Raw genomic sequence first — 20,634 nt, forward strand, 5'->3', positions numbered from 1 at the left:
CGTTACCAGTCGTTCGGAGGGTTCGTGTTCAGTGCGAGCCAGAGTTCACAAACACCGGTGTAACTTATATACGCACCTTGATCCGACGCCACATCACCCCTCCTGCTGTTCAGCTTTACAAAGGGTACAGTTTTTTGTCCTTTTTTTTTTTTTGGTCTTTGTTCTGTGAGGTCTCTGAGGAGTTCATTTCATATCTCTGCTCCAGCACGGCTATTTTTAGACCGGCTCGAATATCAGGGGATCCTGGGCTCTTCCTCCATCCCTTTTTTGTCTCTTTTTGCTTTTGAATCCCAAAACCTTTTTTTTTCTCTGCTGTGTAGGGATGATTAATTATATGGAATGGGAATCCATTTATGTACTTACAGTATATACCCGTGTCCCTTTTTGTCCCTAGTCTTTTCATGTGACGGTGACTCATTCACTCAAGGAATTACTTGATATTGTTTTAAGTGCCACTCCACCAATTTTACACACAACAATCAGTTTACTCACTACTGGGAGTACTACTCAGCCTGAAACAACGTTTGTTTTTTTAAAGTCTCTTCTGCGGCTCTGGAAGAGCTGAGAAAATAATCCCGGTGATGTCATCGTGATGTCATCAAGGGTTTTTCAGCTCAGGCTTGAGATTAAAAAATGTAAAGACTTCGATACAAACTGTGATTGTATAGTCTGTAAAACATGGGCGTTTACCAGTTTGGGAGGATATCAGGGAAAACTGCATTGTGGGAATTGTAGGATCAAGTGTTTTCTTTGTATCAACTTTGACCATTTCTCTTTTTCACAAGTCCGCCAACTTTATGGAAGTTGAAATACTAAATAGCCTTTTTTTTCTTTTTCAATATTTAACGTTTTTTTTACAGCTGATAGCTCAGACTCAGGTGGTGTTATTGATAAGAGAAGACATTTACCACCCTCCTCGCACTCCATTTAAATAGTCTCCATTTTCCTGCTGAGTGCTCGGGGGAAGGAGCTGTCAGGTAGAGGAAGAGGTCCGCCTTGAGAAGATTGTGACCACCGCCTGTCGCTTCGCGGGGGCTATACCCAGCAGCGCTCAGGTGATGGCACCACGCTGTCTACAGAAGATTTTTTTTTTTTTTTCTCCGCTAGGGTAAAGGTGGGAGGGGAGAAAGTAAAAACACCTGAAACATAGTTGTCAGCTCTGCCTGTCTCCGTCTCGCCTCCCTCATCCTGCCTGTAGAGAGCAGACACTTTGAAACCACAGACAGTATGAGCAGTATTAGCTTCTGTATCAGCCCCAAACACACACACACACACACACACACACACACAACACATATTTTGCTTTCAGTGATGTAATCACATATTTGTTTGCTTGCATCGTCAAACTGCAAAATGGCTTTTGCATGCAAACAAGCGCGCCAAACCTGCTGTTAATTTCCATTATTTGTAATGCTGAATTTTTAGCAGATGCCCCGTTCACCGTGTGTGCATTTGTGTGTGTTTATGGCAGCGACGTTCCTGCAGCCCGTGTGGTTGAAAACACAACCCGTGGCATCTTGCCCTCCTGCTTCCACCTCTCCTCCATTATTCTAATGAACATTTAGTGCAGCGTTGGCAAGATAGCCAACACTGGCCCAGCCAGACCGCGCCGCGCTGCAGCAGGGGAGCACAGAAAGACCAGCCTTCGACAAGCTCGTGGCACTACAGGTGTAAAAAAAAAAAAAAAATTTTTTTATACAATTCACTGAGTTGAAGATAGTGTTTGGATTTGTTTTTGTGGATTTTGTGGATTACTTTAAAACAAGAGCACAAGGTTGAAAGGATTATAGGGTTGTAGGGTGGAAGAAATCTGCAATAAATGCCACTTTGAATACCTGGAACAAGGAAAATCTGCAGAGGAAAACCGAAGAACAGCTTTTCAATCCCTGGAAAAACTGTCGAAGTGAAATATTCAAAGCATCCGCCTTAGAAACAACAGCTATCAGTAATAACATTTGTCTTGGTGGCGTTGTTGCAGATGTATATTGATGGATATGACATATTACATGATACAGTGTCAAGTCTTCACTGAGTGATGGAAGAAGGAAGCTGCGTACAATAATAACACACCTTATCATTAATTTTTTTCTTGTTGTTGCTGCAGAAGTGGCTGCCTCAGATGATTTAATCTTTATACCACAGGGAACTAGGCCAGCCATATTTCATTGGTGTCATGAGCAACACAGTGTTTTTCTTGTGCGTGTAAGCAGAGCGCCAATGAAACGGGAACTGCTTGACGGATGACCTTTGGTCCATCAGCTAGGGGTTAGAATTCAGTGTCGCGGTGTCATCTGGCCGCCAAAAGGACTGAATAATGTTTTAAAGCCAAGAGGAGGTCTGCTGTGACAAGTCGCTATCTGAAACACACACACACACACACATTGACACAAACACATGTAAGATTTCAAAACAAAATTAAAGCAGAATCGTTTTAAAATACTGCACATACATTCTCAGCTTATGTATTTTAACCCTCTGGTCAGTAATGCGGAGGTTGTGATAGAATTGTGATATCAAACCCTCTCGAGTGACCCACATTAGTGAGAAACCACTGAAGCTGCTGCTCGCATTGCGCAGCATTTAAACGATTAAACTAACAGCAAAAAAACATCATTGCCCTCTGCTTCATAATTTTTCAAATATTTTCCAATTTATAATTTCCTGCAAGTCCACTCCAAAGAGGCTCATCTGGCATCGGCCAGATGTAACAGATGTCCGTGTGTTTTTACAATCAGGGAGCAAGTGCGGTTTCGACTGTCCAGCCAGCTCTTACAATTGATCAGCTCTGGAGGTTAAAAGAAAGATGTTTTTTTTTTTTACGTTTTGGGCTGATCTGATGCCCTCACCCAGGAATAGTTTGCAAAGGAACGCAACAGCAGATCAAGCTGAGAATCCAGGCAAAGAGAAAGAAAATGTCCGAGAGGTCAATGGTAAAGCAAAGATGTAATGGTATTTGCTTTATTGGTAGAAATGAGACATGAATGCATTGATTTGGCTTGTGTTCAACAGTCAGTTCCTTCTAACATCTATACTCTTTTCTCATTTTCTTCATTAATCATTTTCCACTAATGTTGCTTTTGGAAAGTTCTTGATTATGGCTATTTTCTGTAGATGTGGTATAATGAGAAACATCAGCATTCTAAAATATCTTAAAATAATAAACTTTAGGTTATGTTTTAGTAGGATTGCGTTCCTGTATTTTGGCTTCTTCCTCCTCAGACCTTCGACGGCATATGTTCTGTACCATCCAGCAGTCAGAGCGGTTCACAGCATTATTAGCATGTAATTATAAGTGAAGAATCCATATGGAGAATACCTGCGTTCTTTCACACTCGGCACCCACACCCCGTCGCTCTGTTTCACACTCTTTCTCACACTTCTCTCTCTTTTTTTTTAGCCGCGCTAGCTGTCATACAAAAAGAACATTATACACGGAACACCACTGGTTTCCATCCAACCATCCGTCCCCGTGACCAGACAGGAGACGGGCGGATCCGATATCAAAGCCCACATTTGTTTTGGAACCTGGACGTGTAGGAGTGGTGACCAGATGCAAAAACAATGTAGTCATTCAGGCGAAGCCGTAATAGAGGCTGCTATCGCTGATGGTGTAGATTCGACCCAGCAGAGAGTCGGTCTGCTTACTGTCTCGGTGACATCTGTTTTACACTGTACAAACTGCAGATGGGACTCGCCGCATCTGGAACACTGATCCAACTTCATATTACTACAGCGACAGTGTTGTGTTTACATATTTTTACCGTAACATCACTTCTGTGTACTTCTCGGAGAAGCGATGACCGTAGGTGTTATTATTAAGCGCTGACACACTGTGTATATAGTCGGTGTGGATATAATGACACACTTGTGGCATTTAGATTATGTGACAAGCACAGAGTCCAGTAGGATGATACTGTTATCAATAGATGATAGTTTGAAAATCTGTCACAGTTTATAATCACAGACATTCATTTAGCATTAACACATAACATACTTTTTATAGGGATTACATAAACGTGGTTATAAAAGTGTTGTGACTAGAGCTGAGACAGTTTATTAAGTGATTAGTCAATCAACAGAATATGTATTGCCAACTATCTTGATAAACAGTTAATCATTGCAGTAATTTTTCAAGCAAAGATGCCCAATTATTTTATGGTTCCACTTTCTGAAATGTGAAGATTTGCTGCTAATGCTTCTCTTATATTATAGTTAATGGAATATATTTGGTTTGGGGTTCAAAAAGCTACTGTAGATATTTAAATGTGTCTGTTTGTGACATTTGATAGACCATTTAATTGATAAATCAAGAAAATAACCTGATGATTAATAGATACTGTAATTTAAATAGTCGTGACAGTACTGAGCAGGGAATTTTACATTTGGAAAATAAAGTTGTGAGTGCTCTCTGGTGCACAAACTATGTAATGGATCCTTTTTTTTTTCATACATATCTTTCTAACATTTCTGTCCTACAATATCTGCCAATAGAGATATATCCTTATTGGTGTATGTAATAAACTAAAAATTGGCCAGTAATATCAGCCATATGGATGTACAATCAGTGCGGCTCTAGTGTTCAGTGTGTTTTATTGTGGGTGGGTGGAAAAAAAAAAAAAAAAAAAAAGATTCCCACAAGAATCACGATTCTTATCTTTTAAGACTCTGAATTGATTCACAAGCGCCAGAAATCTATTTTTGTTGTAATATTAGTCGACAAAGAAAAAAAGGTGTGGTGTCCAGATATTACAACACACTCGTGTATCAGACGCACACGCCGCGACCTCCACGTGCAAGCTCAGACCCGAGCTCGAGCACACGTCCATTTACACACACATCACATACTGACGTTTAACAGAACGTGCTATTGCCAATTAACACCAGCTCGGTAAGATGATTACAGATGAGTCTTACCTCAAATCAGCCCCGATCTGACAACCAATCCATACAACAATTACACACAGGCACACAGATAAAACAGCAAAGGGCTACTTATGAAAGCACCCCACAGTAATAATAATCCATCACGCACGTCTACATAAGTTATCCTCGTTATAAGCGTTATTGTCAGCAGATGATTAAAAGTCTAGACTCTCCTCGGGGAGATGAGTGCACACACACATAGCTGCACGCACACACGTTGGTGCACTGGAATTCAAATATTATCACCGCACAACAGCAAACCGCCTCTCGAATAACACAGGCCACATAACAGATGGAGAAATATTATAATACCTTTACACACACAGATAAAAACATACCATGGTGGTCAGCTGTCTGTCTGGCTCACTGGAGAACATTTAGCAGCAACTGCTGTTATGTAGCGGGCACTGCCAGAGTTTGATTCACTGTTCTCTTTTTATATCATCAACTGCTGTATGAGAAGAAATATTAGGCTTAAGTTATGATCATTTTTTGGTTCTCTGACCAGACAAGCAACATAGAGAAAAAAAAAAAAAAAGTGTGTGCTTGAAATATGCCGAATACACCTGGAATGCAGCCTCTCTCTTTTTATAAAACATCTGGAACTCCTGCTTGTTTGAAGCAAATAAATATCTGGTTTCCATGAAGTGAACCCAAAAATACACAAGACACAAATTCACACAAAGGAAGCTCAGCCAAATGTTGCTAAATGACTACATAGTTTTCGCTGTGGTAGGTAGCCAGGCCCTTTTCTGTAGGTTGCTTTTGTTTCTAAAAATATGAATGTTAAATTAATTTTAAAAAAAAAGCCATTCAGCAGGAACAATGGCTCCCAGACAACTGAGGTAGCTTTATTTACACACATGCTTGTACTTTGCCCTCCTACTCAGCTAACATACCGAGTCAAATCAGATTGTTTTGGTCTAAACCAATTTTCCTTACAATCTCTCCACTGTAGCTACCATTACTAAAAACCCCTTAAAGCCTAACAGGAGAGAAAGGCTGCGATTTGATCTTCTTCACCTTGATCAGATTACACATTGGAATTAGTATAATTACGGCTGTCGCTGATTAATGGGCAAGCTATAATTAGCACTCTGGATTTAGGGAAACTGTGTGTGTGTGTGTGTGTGTGTGATGGAGACAAAGAGGATGAAGAAAGAACGGTTGTGCATTTGTCGAGGTGTGTGTGCGCGCTACACGTGCGTCCTCATGTTCGTGCGTGTAGACGGCTGTTTAACGGCAGTAGAGAAGAATTAGTGGAATTGTTTTTTTTAAAAAAGGGAATCAGCTTAAGCCTTGAAAATAATAGTACTTAAATCATTCCTCAGAGTCGGCGTGCGTTCACCTGGCATGAAAACATCAGAGGAGACACAACGGTTGCACACAGCGGAGCAAAAGAGCTGGAAAACCCATCTTCCACTCAACCGGAATTCGATCCTTTCATAAACTTTATGCAAATGACACACAGGGGAGCGTAAGTCACATAAGTTTTCATCAGTATGCAATAACTTCATTCTTAATCTTATTAACCGTTCAGGCCAACCTACTGAATCAATCATCATCGTTCTTTACAATCATCTGCACGGACGCCGTCTCTAACCTAATCATACTCTATAGACAAGGGTTTATTTATTGAACATCACAATACCCCTGTGGGTACTGGTGAGTGGATAAGAGTCAGTCTAAAGCAGAGAAAATGTTTGAAACCTGACTTTAAAGCAGCTCTTTGCAGCTTAATAACTAAATTCTGCTTCTTCATGTTTAGTTTTTTACTCTGAAAAACAGTTAGCAGAAAGCCACCAGATGATCTGAGAGGTCAAGATGGTTTGTATGGTAAAAGCTATATTTGTAGACTACAATACAACAATATTATAATCTCCATGGTATGATGACACTGGAAGCCAGAGCAGAGAATTTGTGTGATGTGTTTAGCTTTTCTTAATCTTTGTTAGTAGCATAACTGCAGGATTGAGAAACAACTGAAGTTGCAGCTGAGAGTTTTTCTGGAGAGAGAGACCTAATAAAAGTCGTGCAGGAATCACAGGATTTATGTCAAAGGGAGACACAGAGAAACTTGTCTCTCCTTCTGTTTTTTAAGATGCCAGTCAACACACTTTGATGTTGACCTAATGTGGTTATAATATAGATCTAAATATAGATCTGAGTACATGATTACACACAGAATTATAACTTTTTTTGCTTTTCAAAGACCAAGCATCAGGTTTAGAGAAACGTCCCCAATCTCTCTTCTTCTGCTCCAAAAAAACTGTTTAGTCTGTATTTAGTGGAAGGAAGTTCAGGAACATTTAATCAATGGTCTGTAGTTGCTCAGTTACAGAGCAAGATAAATCTGTGTGTCGTCTGCATTACTGAAAAAGGGGTGACTGTAAAAAAGCACTGAAGAAGAACTGATTTTCATTTATACTTTATGTTAACATCAGTTACAGTTTTTTCCCAGTATCTATCAGTCATACTGTATGATTAATAGCTATAAACATTTACTGTTTGGCACCTGTCCTGACTTGGATTGACGTGAAAGGACAGGGTTTTGCAGGGACATGCTGTGCATATTTCACTGCATAAGTACAAATTTCCATCACGTACCGTTCCTTTTGTATTTTCCCAAATGCCTGCATCATCTCTGATTGTCGGATGTGTTGGGCTCGTCGGTCGTGTTTGACAACATGCTCACCCTTGTAACAGATTGTAGATGATTGATTTTTTTAGGGTGGGAATATGTTTTTCCATTCCTTTTGCATGCAAATCTTACTCATATTGTCATCAAGATTTGCTGGCTCTCCCTGATACAAACTTACTTTTCTGCCAAATGGCAGCAATAACAGTCTCTTGAGCAACCAACTTGTTTACATCTGTTTATCCCCATCCAACCTGTGGTGGAGTGCACGCAGACCCTGGTATACCTCATTACAGCTGAACCACAGGCTGTAATGAGGTACACCGTCCCAACATTTCTCCATTTTCTGTGTAGGAGCAGCTGAGTTTGACACTAAAATGAGAACAGCTGGTCCACCTTAAAGGCCAGTCCACCTTAAGTGAGCCTGGCTAGGTTAGGCTAACCCATTCAGCAGTTGGGGAAACAACAGACAAGACTTTTCTTGGTCTTGAGAAGCTGCAGCATTTATGAACTGACACACTGTAGCCTGTACTGTACATTTAACTAACTTATTGCTAACCTTTTCCTCCGCTCTACTACTCACTCTCTCACACTCGCTCAATTACACACTCGTTACGCACGGCCCTATTTCTTAAAGGAGCTACACTACCAAAAGTTTCCCAGGCAACGACACAGAGGCTCCCAAACGCTACTGATTTCTGAACGAATGTATATTTGCTGTTACTTTTGGCATATATGAAAAAGATTTTTTTCAGTTTTGCGTGGGTTGTCGTTGGCCTGGTGGCCCACCAGGCCTGTTCAATTATCAGATATCTTCACTTAACACTTCAATGAATCACAGAGTACCCTCCAGCCTCGCTGAGGGAGCAGTCAGTATAAACAAGACGGATAGTATGGAGCGGGTTGCAGAGAAGAAGATATAGGGGAGATGATAAGACATTGAACTGCAGGATTTCAAATATTTATAGATGTGGAATGTATATCAGACATTTTGCATGCATGAGCTATTTGTGTGCACTCCAGGTTTTCAACAAGCTTAGCATCCCCGACCACCAAATTGCAAACCTCTGTCAGTGAGCAAGTACCCCCCTCTCTCTGTTTCTCTTTCACACACACACAACATTGTGTACCACATTTATAAATATAAAATATTGGGCTGTACTAACATGCATAATGCATGTTTATTGTTTTTTTTCATGGAAATTTTGCTCTGGCCTTTTCTTGAAGTTTGTATTCAACATAATACCTTATTATCTAATGAAATGTAGTGAAATGAATGTATATCTGACAGGTAATATCAGACGCTGACTTCAACAATCATGTAAAAAATGAAATACTTCGATTTTGCCACCTTAGATTCAGATTGGCAGGAAAAACCACAACCTCGCTCCAAAGCAGATTGTTCTCCGTAGGTGATGTTGAAACACACAGCGCCTCAAACCACATGATTTACTGTCCCCCCACTGTCATTCTCTTCCTGTCTTTTCACTCTCACAGACACACACACACACACTACCTACTTCTATGACGGCCCCGTTAGTGTTGGGAAAACAGATTTACTTAGACGATGAATTCATCAGGGTGGATATTTTATTCTGTATAACATCCAGCTAGTTTTCCAAGCTGTTTTGTAGGTAAAATTAGTGTCAGTTATCTTCATTGCCATCAGTAGGTGAAACGGTCTGCATTTCATTTGTGGGGGGGGGGAAAAAAGTATAATTGAAACAATTGAAATCCATTTATTTCACTGTAATTGCCAGTTAATGACTTTAAATCTGTCCTATAGCTAACGCAGCCGAGTGAAATGATGGAGATAAAGAATCACGGCCTAAAGTCTCACAAAGGGAGATTGTGTGGAAATACACTTGTAGGTCAGAGATATGACACCAGTGAGTGAAACTAAATGAATGTGAATGTTTGGATAAAATAAAAAAAAAAAGTTTTGTTTTCTTACTTATATTTTTATTTTTTGAACATGTTCGAAATCTAAATCTATTTAAGAATAATACGTTGTTGTTTTAACAGTCTGTGCTGGGAGTGCTACAAGTGAAGGCCTGTGTGTGTGTGTGTGTGTGTGTGTGTGTGTGTGTGTGTGTGTGTGTGTGTGTGTTTTATTGGATCCATTGAGTGAATAACATTTATGAACTGTTTTCTCCCTGCGGCAGTGGGAACTTTCAACATGATTGCGTCATGGCATGAGTTTGCTGTCACATTTTTCTGGAATGATTCCCATTATGTAAGAATCGAAATAAGAGCACACACACACACACACACACACACACACACACACACACACACACACACACGCACGCAACCACATTTCCAAATGCTGCAGCTGGTTGGCTGGCACAGTAGTGAGAGCCATACTCCTTGGACAAGACAGTTCCCATTATGTCAAGTTTTAGTAGCAAAGTTCATTATTTTGGGAATAATATGGATAGTCAGAAAGAGGTTTAAGCAGGAAAGCTTCAAATTTTCCTATTTTGTCATGTTTTTAAAGTTAAACGTTGTAGTGACGTATTCTTTCTTTGATTACTATTCCTAGAATCGTCTCACTTCAATTAAAGCTCCCCCGTTCACGCAGATGTATTGTGTTTTTTTTCTTAGTATAGTCGGTGCTGCTGTGTTAACAAAAATGTACTTTTAAATAAAAGGGTGTTGACATTTCAGTGCACACACACACACACACACACACGACACGGCACTTCTTTGACAGTGTGACCGTGTCGGTGTTAAGCTTCACACTGTTCACCCGTTCTGTCATAGCGAGGTTTTTCTTCAAGCCTGTGAAGTTGGCTGATAAAATTAGCACAGTAAATTAGCACTGATGAGTCACTCATTAGCAGCTTTGTGTACGTTGGCAGGCGGCGGGGTTTGTTGTGGGATGCTTTGCTTGTTCAGGTTTTCTATTTACAGGAAAGCAAATGCTGGAAACAAAATAAAATATATATATATATATATATGTAGGTTTGAACTTTGTTTGTTTTCATGATGAACAGAAGGTTTGCGGTCACAGCTTTCAGCATCTAGCGAGGTGTTGAACCCCGCGTACGCTGTGAGTCGAATCCAGATACTGATCAAATTCTTTTTGAACTCCTCCTGGAGAAACATGATCATTTCTTTATGAAACATTACACATGTCACAATCAAGCTTTCTAACCGCTGCCAAGTTTTTAAAAGAGGCTGTAATCAGTATTTCCATAGTTAACATTTGTTTTAATGTAACCTTTATTTAACCAGAAAAACCTCATCAATATTAAAAATCTCTTTTTCAACAGCGTCCTGGCCAGCAACAGCAATCAGTACAGAAAACCACCATAAAACAAATATGTTTCATCACAATATCAGAGTGCAACACTGCGGTTATAAATCATCTATGCAATCTCCAACACAATTATATAAGACAACTTAAGACTCCTTAAAATAACTCAATAGCTGTCTGCACCCCCAAAACATGTGAAATAAAACAAATAGGACCAGTCTAAAACAGAGGGGTGGCTTATATTAATTAATCCCACGGAGAATTATCAACCGATTCTGCAGTTCAGCACTTTATAGCATCTTTCAGCTCGTTGTTTTGGTTTTCTGGTCTGCAACTTTAATGTTTTCTTTCATTCTCACTGCTTTCATCACCATCACTTCCAGCAACTGCAGGCAGCTGTTTTTTTTTAAAAAAAAAAAAAAAAAAAAAAAGCTCTAAAAAAACCACTGTAGTCTTCTTGTCCAACACCACACAGCAGACAAACAACATTAGAGACTAGCTGGCTTTACTGGCAGATATTTTCTTTAGGAGTTCATGAAGACCAAAACAGAGATAGATGGAGAGTAAATGTTAGATTTAGATCTGTCAGAGACGATGCTGATAATGTTCTGTATTTGTTTGATGTTTAGATAGTTTTTCCACAACCCCAAGTCGTCCAACTATCAGTTAATACAGGTTTAAAACCAGTAAAGCCAATTTCAATATCCAACTCATATAAAATACGACAGACAGCTGAGTGTCTCCTGTATTGTGTTGTATGTATAGTGTTTGTGGCATGAAGAGTTTGGACATCCTCTCTTCAGATGCAGCAGCACTTCAGAGGCACGCTGCATCTACAAAGTGTCACTGTAACAGAGTTAAATGCGGTAGAACAACTATTTTGTTACTCAAAGCATCTCAGCTCACTTCACTGGCTGCGGTTATCGTTAATTGAAACTGCCTCCTACGGTTTATTTGTTCTTGTTGCTCTGCACTCGCAGCGCTTCACATTAGGAAATCGTTCAAGCACTATGGGGGAAGATCTGACATCCGCTTCACCCGGAGCCCGACGGGTTACAATAAACAAAGTATCACTACAAAACGCCTTGATCAACCCTAATAGTAATATTGCAGATCGAAGATTTGGTTGTTAGAGGCAGAATTACCTTTTTGAGGGAAGATCTAAAGTATTGAAGAGCATTTAAATCCTCTGAACACTTTCTTTCTTCTGCAAGAGATGCCAAACATTTGTCTGTTTTTTAATTAGCAGTAACACATTAGCAGAGCATTCCCACTCTGCCGAGCCATTATAGTTGTTTTGGCTCACTTTAAAATATATACGTACTCTACTGTACATCATGTCACGCTGTAGTTGAACGCGAGGCCATTTGTGACTGCTCAGTCAATATATGAAATATTGATGCGGATAGAACGACAAATGGCCTTTTCTTGAATGTTGCATGCAGAAAATGACAGAAATTTGCTGGCATGTTTTAGTGCACTTCTAAGCTGTCAGATGACATTATGTACTGTTGGTTGACTGTTGACATAACCATAATGCATATGTAACTATGGAGTTTTTTTTTTTTAATCTTTGACTTTGCCGGTTGACCAACTGCTTCCCTCCCTTTTTTCAGTCAGTCATGCAATTCTTTACTTCCTCAAAACACTGTGAAGTAGAGCTGCAACAATTAGTAAATTAATCAATTATTTGATTGACAGAAAATTAATTGGCAACTACTTTGATAACTGATTAATCGTTTTGAGTCATTTTCAAAGAAAAAAATGCTAAAAATTGTCTGGTTTCAGCTTCTTACGTGTTAATAGTTTCTTGTTTCTTGAGTTAAAAGACCAAACAACTAATCAGTTAATCAAAGAAACTAATCTGTAGTTGCAGCCCTGCTGTAAATGGCTGATTGTTCTCTCGTTCTGCCCCTCCTGCCCCTATTTTTGTACCTCCCAGAGTCAGCGCTGGAGAGTACTTCATGCACGGACTGACCATCATAGTGTCTCTTCGGGTGATGCGGGAAGGAAGGGCGAGAGGTTGAAACCAGAACAGATCCAGTTAGTATTAAGTGAGAGCCAACAAAACGTCCTGAAGCCATTATCAATAAGGCTAAAGCTATGCCTCGGTGGGGTGCCGTCAAAGGCCCTGGGTGTGCAGTAACAAAAAAAAAAACCACAACAACAAAATCAGCCTTGGCAGCCCATGACCTCATTGTCTGCTCATGTCAAAAATGCTGCTGCCAATACTCCGTTCTGCCACTGCCCACCTTTTAGATGTTAGTTTGTCCCATTATGTCATTTCATCTCAACTCTGCCACGTCCTCCTCTCTCCCTCTCTCTCTCTCTCTCTCACTCTACTATGATTACAAGCACCAATTGTGTGTGTGTGTGTGTGTGTGTGTGTGTGTGTGTGTGTGTGTGTGGTAATATCAACAGTGTATCATGTCCGCTCTTCTGGCCTGAGGACTTTCATGCTCCAAATCATACCTTGTTCAGCTGGTCAGTATTTTAACCACAACCACTTTTTTTTTTTTTTTTTATTCCTCTCCTCTTCCTCTGTGCCTTTTTATTGGAATCATTACAGCATGAGTGTGACCCATTCCCATGTTAGGAAACTAGTTATATAAACATGGCCTTGAGCATTTTAATACACTAGTGCTGGCCTCTGATTAGCCCTACACAGTGTACAGTGTGTACACACACACACAGTGTAACCTCTACGTCAGTTTCCATTCACAATTTAGGATGTACAGTGTAAGAAAACAAATGCACTCCAGTCAAGTGAACGTAAGTGTGAACATTGCTTTAAACTCATCTTCCCTAAGCCTGTGATTGCTTTGTGACTGACCCAATATCTAGAACAGAGATTATTTTTGTTATTTTGTTTGCATCAGAAAAGAAGAAGCTCACCAGTACACAAACATGTGACCCAGAAGGTCGAGACTAGCTAAGGTGTAGCTAAAGGTGTGTGTGTGTGTGTGTGTGTGTGTGTGTGTGTGTGTGTGTGTGTGTGTGTGTGATAGGAGAGAATAGAACATCGTGTCATTGAAGTCTGCTCAAGTTCAATGACAGCAGTCTACCCATAATGCTTTGTAACACATCAGAGAGCGTCTCTCGGGGCTCCAAATTACCTCTCACATCTGCTGCTGTTCTGTGCCACGAACACCCCGACACCACACACAAGTACCGTCACACACACACACACACACACACACACACACACCAAAAGCCAAGAGACGGGGCTTGTTTGAATTGATTAGGCTGTCATAAGTGAAGTGATGATGTGCTTAAAGAGAGATGATGGTGGAGGTTTCTCTAATTGATTGTTCTGTCAGTCCCGTGGATATGCCCTGCATGCAGATCGGACTAAAAATTAGTATTTCAGAGGAGTCGGTGATGCTGTGATTTGCACAATGAAACAGCACAAGCTCTTTCTGAAAATGAAGAATACGACACGTCGGTCAAGCAACTTGTTCCTATTACACAAAAGTATCTGAGTAATGCTTAAAAAAAGCAATCCCATGATTAATGGCATGCATGCTCAGAGCAAGAATATCCAATCAGAAACAAGGATTTTCCTTTATATCTGTACCATTATTTTGAAAAAACTCCTTATATTTTACTCAGTTTTGTTATTCTGAAAAGCCATAATGATTTTATTTTTTTGTGAATATCCTCAGTGGTAATTAACATGTGAAATTAACAGCAATATCATATATTTGTGATGTATAAATAGACATTAATTAATAGTAAATTTGCAGAAAAAAGTGCTGCTGGTAGAAGAGAAAACATAAATTAAGGAGAGTTTAGTTCCACATTTTAGCAAATGTTCAAATGCATATTATCTGCTAAAACTACCAATCTTCTGATTTAAATATATTGCTTCAGCTAATGTATTATTTGTTGTGGCTGATGATATCATTCGTGCTCAGCAGTCAACAGTGATCTACACTCAAGCAACTTAAGAGGCCTCCAGAGCTCTCTTAAATTTAAGAGTATTGTCAAGTCATAAGAATGTAATAGATAGCTTTTATTCTTAAGCTTTCAAGTAGGAGTAAAAGTGCATTCTTACTTTTATGCTTTCTGTCTGCGGAGTCCAGATTTGTACTTTAAGCAGTTCGATAAATATCAGCCTCGGATCACTTTGTGCCAAAGAAGAGACCAGAGGAGGAGAAAGAAGCCAAAGATTTAAGTCTCAGGTGAGTCCAGCGACTCACTCGGTGATGTTCAGCCGAGCGAACGGAGGGCGAATCTTTATCTTTATTAAGAACGGTGACGTGCTCTTTCGCCGTCGCGGCTCTGTTGAAGCTTTTAAGGTGCAATTTGAAGATTTCAAAACATTCATTTTCTATTTATACTGAACAGGCTGCGTTAAAGACGATGGATCAGATTTCGGCATAAAGTTGTTACAGGACACACACCAGCAAAAGTTATATAGAGATATAACGGCTCTTCCATTTTTATTTTTCAAAGCTGTTGAGCACCTACAGTAGTGCTGCCTAAACATTTTACAAATATATTTATGCCCTCCTATGACCCAGATACACATACACACACCCTTTGCAGCAAAATTCATACATAGAATGAGTTTTCCGTATTAATTGAAATTAATGCAAAGCTGAAATTAAGTATAAACATTTTACTGAAAAAGGTATAAATGTAAAAACACAACATGCCCTTTCTGAAGTTTTGACTTTGTCTTAACAGCAGGTCAAACCACTCTGAACAATTTAACTGTTTTTAATATGCAGGGTTTCCTGCCTCGCCTGAAATAAAGACCACACCAACTAGTGTCAGATGATATTATTACATTTATATGAAACACTTGCAGTAGCAATGTGTGAGGGGGGGAAAAACTATCACAAGCAGAGGAGAGCAGACAGCGCTGTGACACCAGGCTGAGGTTAGTCTGAGAATCAAAAGCGGGACACAGACTTTATACTGAGCCTCACCATGTTGTCTTCGCTTTTGTACCTGTGATTTGCGGCGCCGTCGGGGTTCATCGTCTGCTTTAGGTTTACTTTTACAAACTCCTCCATGCTTTGTTAGTAGTATAGCACAGAACACAGCATCTGTATTGCAGTGTGTGGTTTTTTTTTTTTTTTGACGACTTGTAGCGCTATGATGAAATGTTTTTTTATGAGTCGGTCCCTGTTGTGCTCATATTGTCCATGAAAATGCACACGCGTGAGCACGCGATACACATTTTCTGCCGGCGGGTTTCATGCTATCCCACTGATGTGGTAAAGTGCAAAGACAAAACGTAGCAATTAGCCAACCGACGCCGGGTAAAAGAAAACTGCAAGCTATGCAAACATGGATGTAAACAATGCATAATTTAAAATATCCAGAAAATCTGCTCTGTAGATGTGCATTCAACATGTTTTGTCAGGCCGGGAGGGGAGGGATACAGCCAGGGTAAACATAACTTGGTTTGTTTGCATGGTAACCGTGAAGCTTTCACAGTATCCCTCCTGTTGTGATGCCCCCCCCCCCCCCAGTTTGAGAACCACTAAGTCTTTATTTTGTCACTTCTTAACATCATAACAACATAGTGGTGAGGCATGTCCCCTGGCATTTCTGGTAACAGCATCTGTTGTTGTGTCTTTTGTATGAATAGCCACTTTGTTTGGATGATAGTTGATACTGTAGCTCAGAATATGAAGTGTTTTTAATGATCTAATCTTACATATCTCTGCTTTCAAGTCACATTCTTTCATAGTAAACAAACCGTTCACATGGCGTGAAGGTGAATTGTTTGTTCACCTTTTCTCTCTCTCTCTGTATCCACAAAGCATTCGATTTACGTTCGCTCCCGTAGTGTCGTTTCTACTCTATCTATAAGCTCTCTGTGCCTTTCTTTCTTTCTTTTTCACAGTTTATCCGCCTCCTCCTCGTTCTCTCTATTTCTGTCTCCGGTTTACCTTTTGAACGACCAAATTGGCAAATGACATCGAAACCCTCCTCCTGAGTCAGCGTGCGTGCATCACATTGAGTCATTAGTCCACCAATCCACCGCATAGCTTCCCACCAAAGCAGACGGTAATGTATTATAGTTATAAATTAAAAATGACAATTACAGCTATTGCTTCATTGAAATAAATCAATCAAGCATTACAGACAATAAAGGAAATAATAAAAAAAAGTATTGTTAACAAGGGAATAACAGACCAAATCAATAGGGATAAAATTAATAAATCAAAATAACAGAATACTTGTATAATATTGTCTCTCAGGCATTTAAAAAAAAAAAAAAAAAAAAAATGTGGATCAAAAGTGGCCATTAGGGATGCAGTACTGGTAAAATCTGGTCCTCCCATCAGAGGCTTGTTCTTTAACAAACTAAAATAGTAACCCTTATATAACCGTGGCCTTTGCCTGGTGAAAGGAGATGTCAGACGCAGCTCTGCAGCATAATGGCTTTAAATCTTTCTCAGAGTGCAACAACTAAATAAACAGAGAGCAGATAATGAGAGCAAAGGGGCCTTTTTACTGGCAATTGTCATATTTATTTATAACAATATTATCCTCCCAAGTAATAGTTGGAGAGAGACTAAATATGACATGTTGAAATGGAGTTCACCGTCTGATTCCAAGAACTCATTTCCTGTGTGAATCGTTTGGATAATTAGATGAAAAGATCACATAATGCTGGCATCGTATTGTGATTTTTTTTTTTTCCCCCCTAAAGGTCCTGACAGTAATTTATTAGGCCGTGGTGTATTGTATCAGTGATTCTGCAGAACTCCTTGTTCGAAGGCCTTTTTCACTCTAAAAGAAACCTCTCGTAGCCTCTTGTGTTTTCGGACATCGCAGGTGTCACAGTTTTTTTGTTGTTTTTTTTTTAATTCAGGTGCTTACACAGCCAGCAAAAAAACCACAAAGATTAACAGACATATAGACAGCTAGCAAGTAGCCAGTGAGCAAGTCAGACCAGCTTTGTTCACTGGTCCATAGTAGATCAGGCCTCAGGCAGATATGGCCAGATGGTGAGCCCAGAGAGATGTTCCACCATCTCATCATATTGACAGTGATGGAGTATATCTCACTACTTTTACTCCAATACTTGTACTCGAGTATTTCCATTTCTACTCCACTACACCTCTGAGGCAAATATTACGTTTATCTGATAGCTGTCGTCACTTTTCAGATGAAGATATTGCATTTAAAAAAAACCCCATATGATGAGCTCATCAAATGCAACACATAGTTAAAGATCAAACCAGTTGTTTCTCAGGCTTTTTGCAGTGTGTCCCCTAAAATATTCAAGTTGTTGCTCCTTTTCATGTTTCAGAGTTGTTTTACAGAAGAGACACGTTCGCTGTCTCATATTGTTTCATTCCAACTGTTTTTTTTAAGCCCAGAGAAGAGAAAAATATCCAATATTTCACAAAAAAAGGAACAATTAGAGGAAAAAGTCCAAAAAATGATGATAAATTTGTGTTGCGGGACTTTGTTTTTTCATATTTCTGATCCCATTAATCATCTCACTAACCCTCAGATTAGTTGTGTCACTCTTTGTAGGTCCTCTGAGTTGGGACTAAACTACCTGACTGTATATAAAGCAGCTTCATTTTCTAAAGAACCAAGTTTTTTACTTTAATTCTTTAAGTATATTTTGTCGTTAATACTTCTGCATGTTTATTCAAGTAATATTTTGAATGTACTTGTAACAGTTTACTTGTAACAGAGTTTTTTTTTTTTGTTAATTAATTGTTTTTTTAGTATTAAAATAGAAAAATGCATGTCATGTTTTTTGGGGGCTAATTTTAGCCTCCCAGTCGACTGGAGGTGTGTGTTGGTGTCTGTTTGTGATTGATTGACAGCAGCTGGCAGGCTGAGGCCCGGTGGGGAACAAAGTGACAAAGTAAACAAACTTGTAGCTACAAGTCATGGCGAGACAGTGTGTGTTTATTAGCGGCGGTATTGAAGAGCGAGGACCGCACGGGGCGTCTAACTTGATCGAAGTGACAGTTGTTGGTGACTGCGGTTTAATTTGCTGCAGCTGGACAGCTAATTAGATAACAAGCCTGCAAACCGACGTTAGCTGTGTGCGCTTTTCCCCGGTGAATGTTTGTTTGTTGGCTTGTTCAACAAGCTAAGGTCCAGATGTTTGTAAATTAGATAAGACGGAGACTTAAGCAGGAAAAGTAATGTAGGTTGTTGAGAGTCAGCCGGCTGCTGTCTGGCAGTTAGTCAGTGTGACCTTACTGCTTTATGCAAATACACTTTCAAATTAAGAGATCTGATGTATTTGCTGTATGGAAACAAGTTCTCCATCTGTGTAAACTGATAAAATAATGATCGCCAGCTTTAAGCCAAAAAACATGAAATATATGTTTCTCCCCTTTTGGTTTCTGATGTTTTCTCAAGCAGGACGAGTGATTAACAGAGCAGATATGTTTGCTTTAGCAGACAAAAACATGCAATTTACTTTCAGTTGGACTTTAAGTAAAGGATGTGAATACCTCTTCCACTACTGTTTTTGATAATGACTTACTGCCTACAGCTCACATTTGTCTTAGCAGGGTTGTATATTATTATGTAGGTCTTTATATTCTTGTGTTTCAACTGGGGCAGTGAATGAATTTCCCCTGCAGGGATACAGGAAGGCTCGACAGCGTGTATGCGGTCTATGCGGTATTAGCACTTTTTTTTTTTTGTTTCTTTGTTTTTTTTGTGAATATCAAGGTGTGTTAGCCTGATTATGTGTCAGCTGAATGGAGCAGCAGCACCTGATGAACACCTGAAAAATGTTAAATCATGTTGTGGCAGGAAACAACGCTGGACTACAGCCAATCCCAGTTAAACCTGAGATTTATGAATGGAGTCTGGCTGGGCGCACCTTTTAGATTGTATGATTAGTGGAAAACTACTTTTACCTCGCAGCCTGCTCGGATGTGCGGTGACCCAGAAGAGTTTAAACATACATAACCGAGACAATATATTCCTACAGACGTGTTTTTAACTACCGAGCATCAGCGCGGACCCCGATCGGCTCACCCCGAGCCCGACTCTGTTATGAGGGTGGGGGCAAGGTTAGCTGGCACTCAGCATCCTCGGGATCTGCCGGAGACGGACTAGACCGGCTGAACATTCAATACACACACGCACTGAAGTGTAAAACAAGAAGGGCTTAGCTTCATGAAAAAAAATGTGAACATAGCGCGGTCGTGGCGGTTGCTTGCCATCCACCGCCGTTGGCCTCGTCCATAGCTCGGTGTCGCAACATCGCGGTTATTTGCGACAGCCCCGGTTTCAACTGATCCGACATGTATGTATCGGTGGAGGACTTCACCGGGCACACTCGCAGGATAATTACATCCACTCACACCTGAGAGCTCTTGAGAGTCTCCCGCTGCTGTCGGGCCACTGAGAGCAAGACATTGAATCATTTAAGGGTTACACACACACAGCACTAAAAGGAAACAACCATGTTTGTGTTGGCGTGTGTCAGGCAGACAGAAGAAGACTTGGAGAAAGAGCGGAAAAAACAAAGAGCGGAAAATGAGGGAGTGGAGGAAGGGGGGCCTGGCAAGCCCGAGCACCACAGGCACATCTTACCAGTGCCTCACTTCCCCTCTGTGGTTTCTGGCCTGGCACACTGACACCAGCAACAACGCACCAGGAGGCTGACACTTCTTCTAATTTACACTAGTGTCGTTCCTTTAAAGCATCAAACGTCATTATTCAGTCAGAGTTGAGGGTTCAGGGTTGATTCTTTCTTGGGTAAAGGGTTCATTTCAGCCTAAATAGAGTAAACATTTTTATACCTCTGTGCCGGTGATAGCTGCTGTGGCCGGAGGCGTTGATGTTTTCAGGTTGT

The 20,634-nt window shown here is 40.2% G+C and overlaps 1 protein-coding gene across 3 annotated transcripts in view; it reads left to right on the forward strand.

Annotated features, from left to right (window-relative positions):
• adarb1b (adenosine deaminase RNA specific B1b) overlaps positions 1-20,634 on the forward strand; it is a 116,903-nt gene that overhangs the window by 42,510 nt on the left and 53,759 nt on the right. The gene's annotated exons all lie outside the window — the stretch shown is intronic.

The sequence above is a fragment of the Thunnus albacares genome, chromosome 11 (assembly GCF_914725855.1).
Source record: "Thunnus albacares chromosome 11, fThuAlb1.1, whole genome shotgun sequence".
NCBI lineage: Eukaryota > Metazoa > Chordata > Actinopteri > Scombriformes > Scombridae > Thunnus > Thunnus albacares.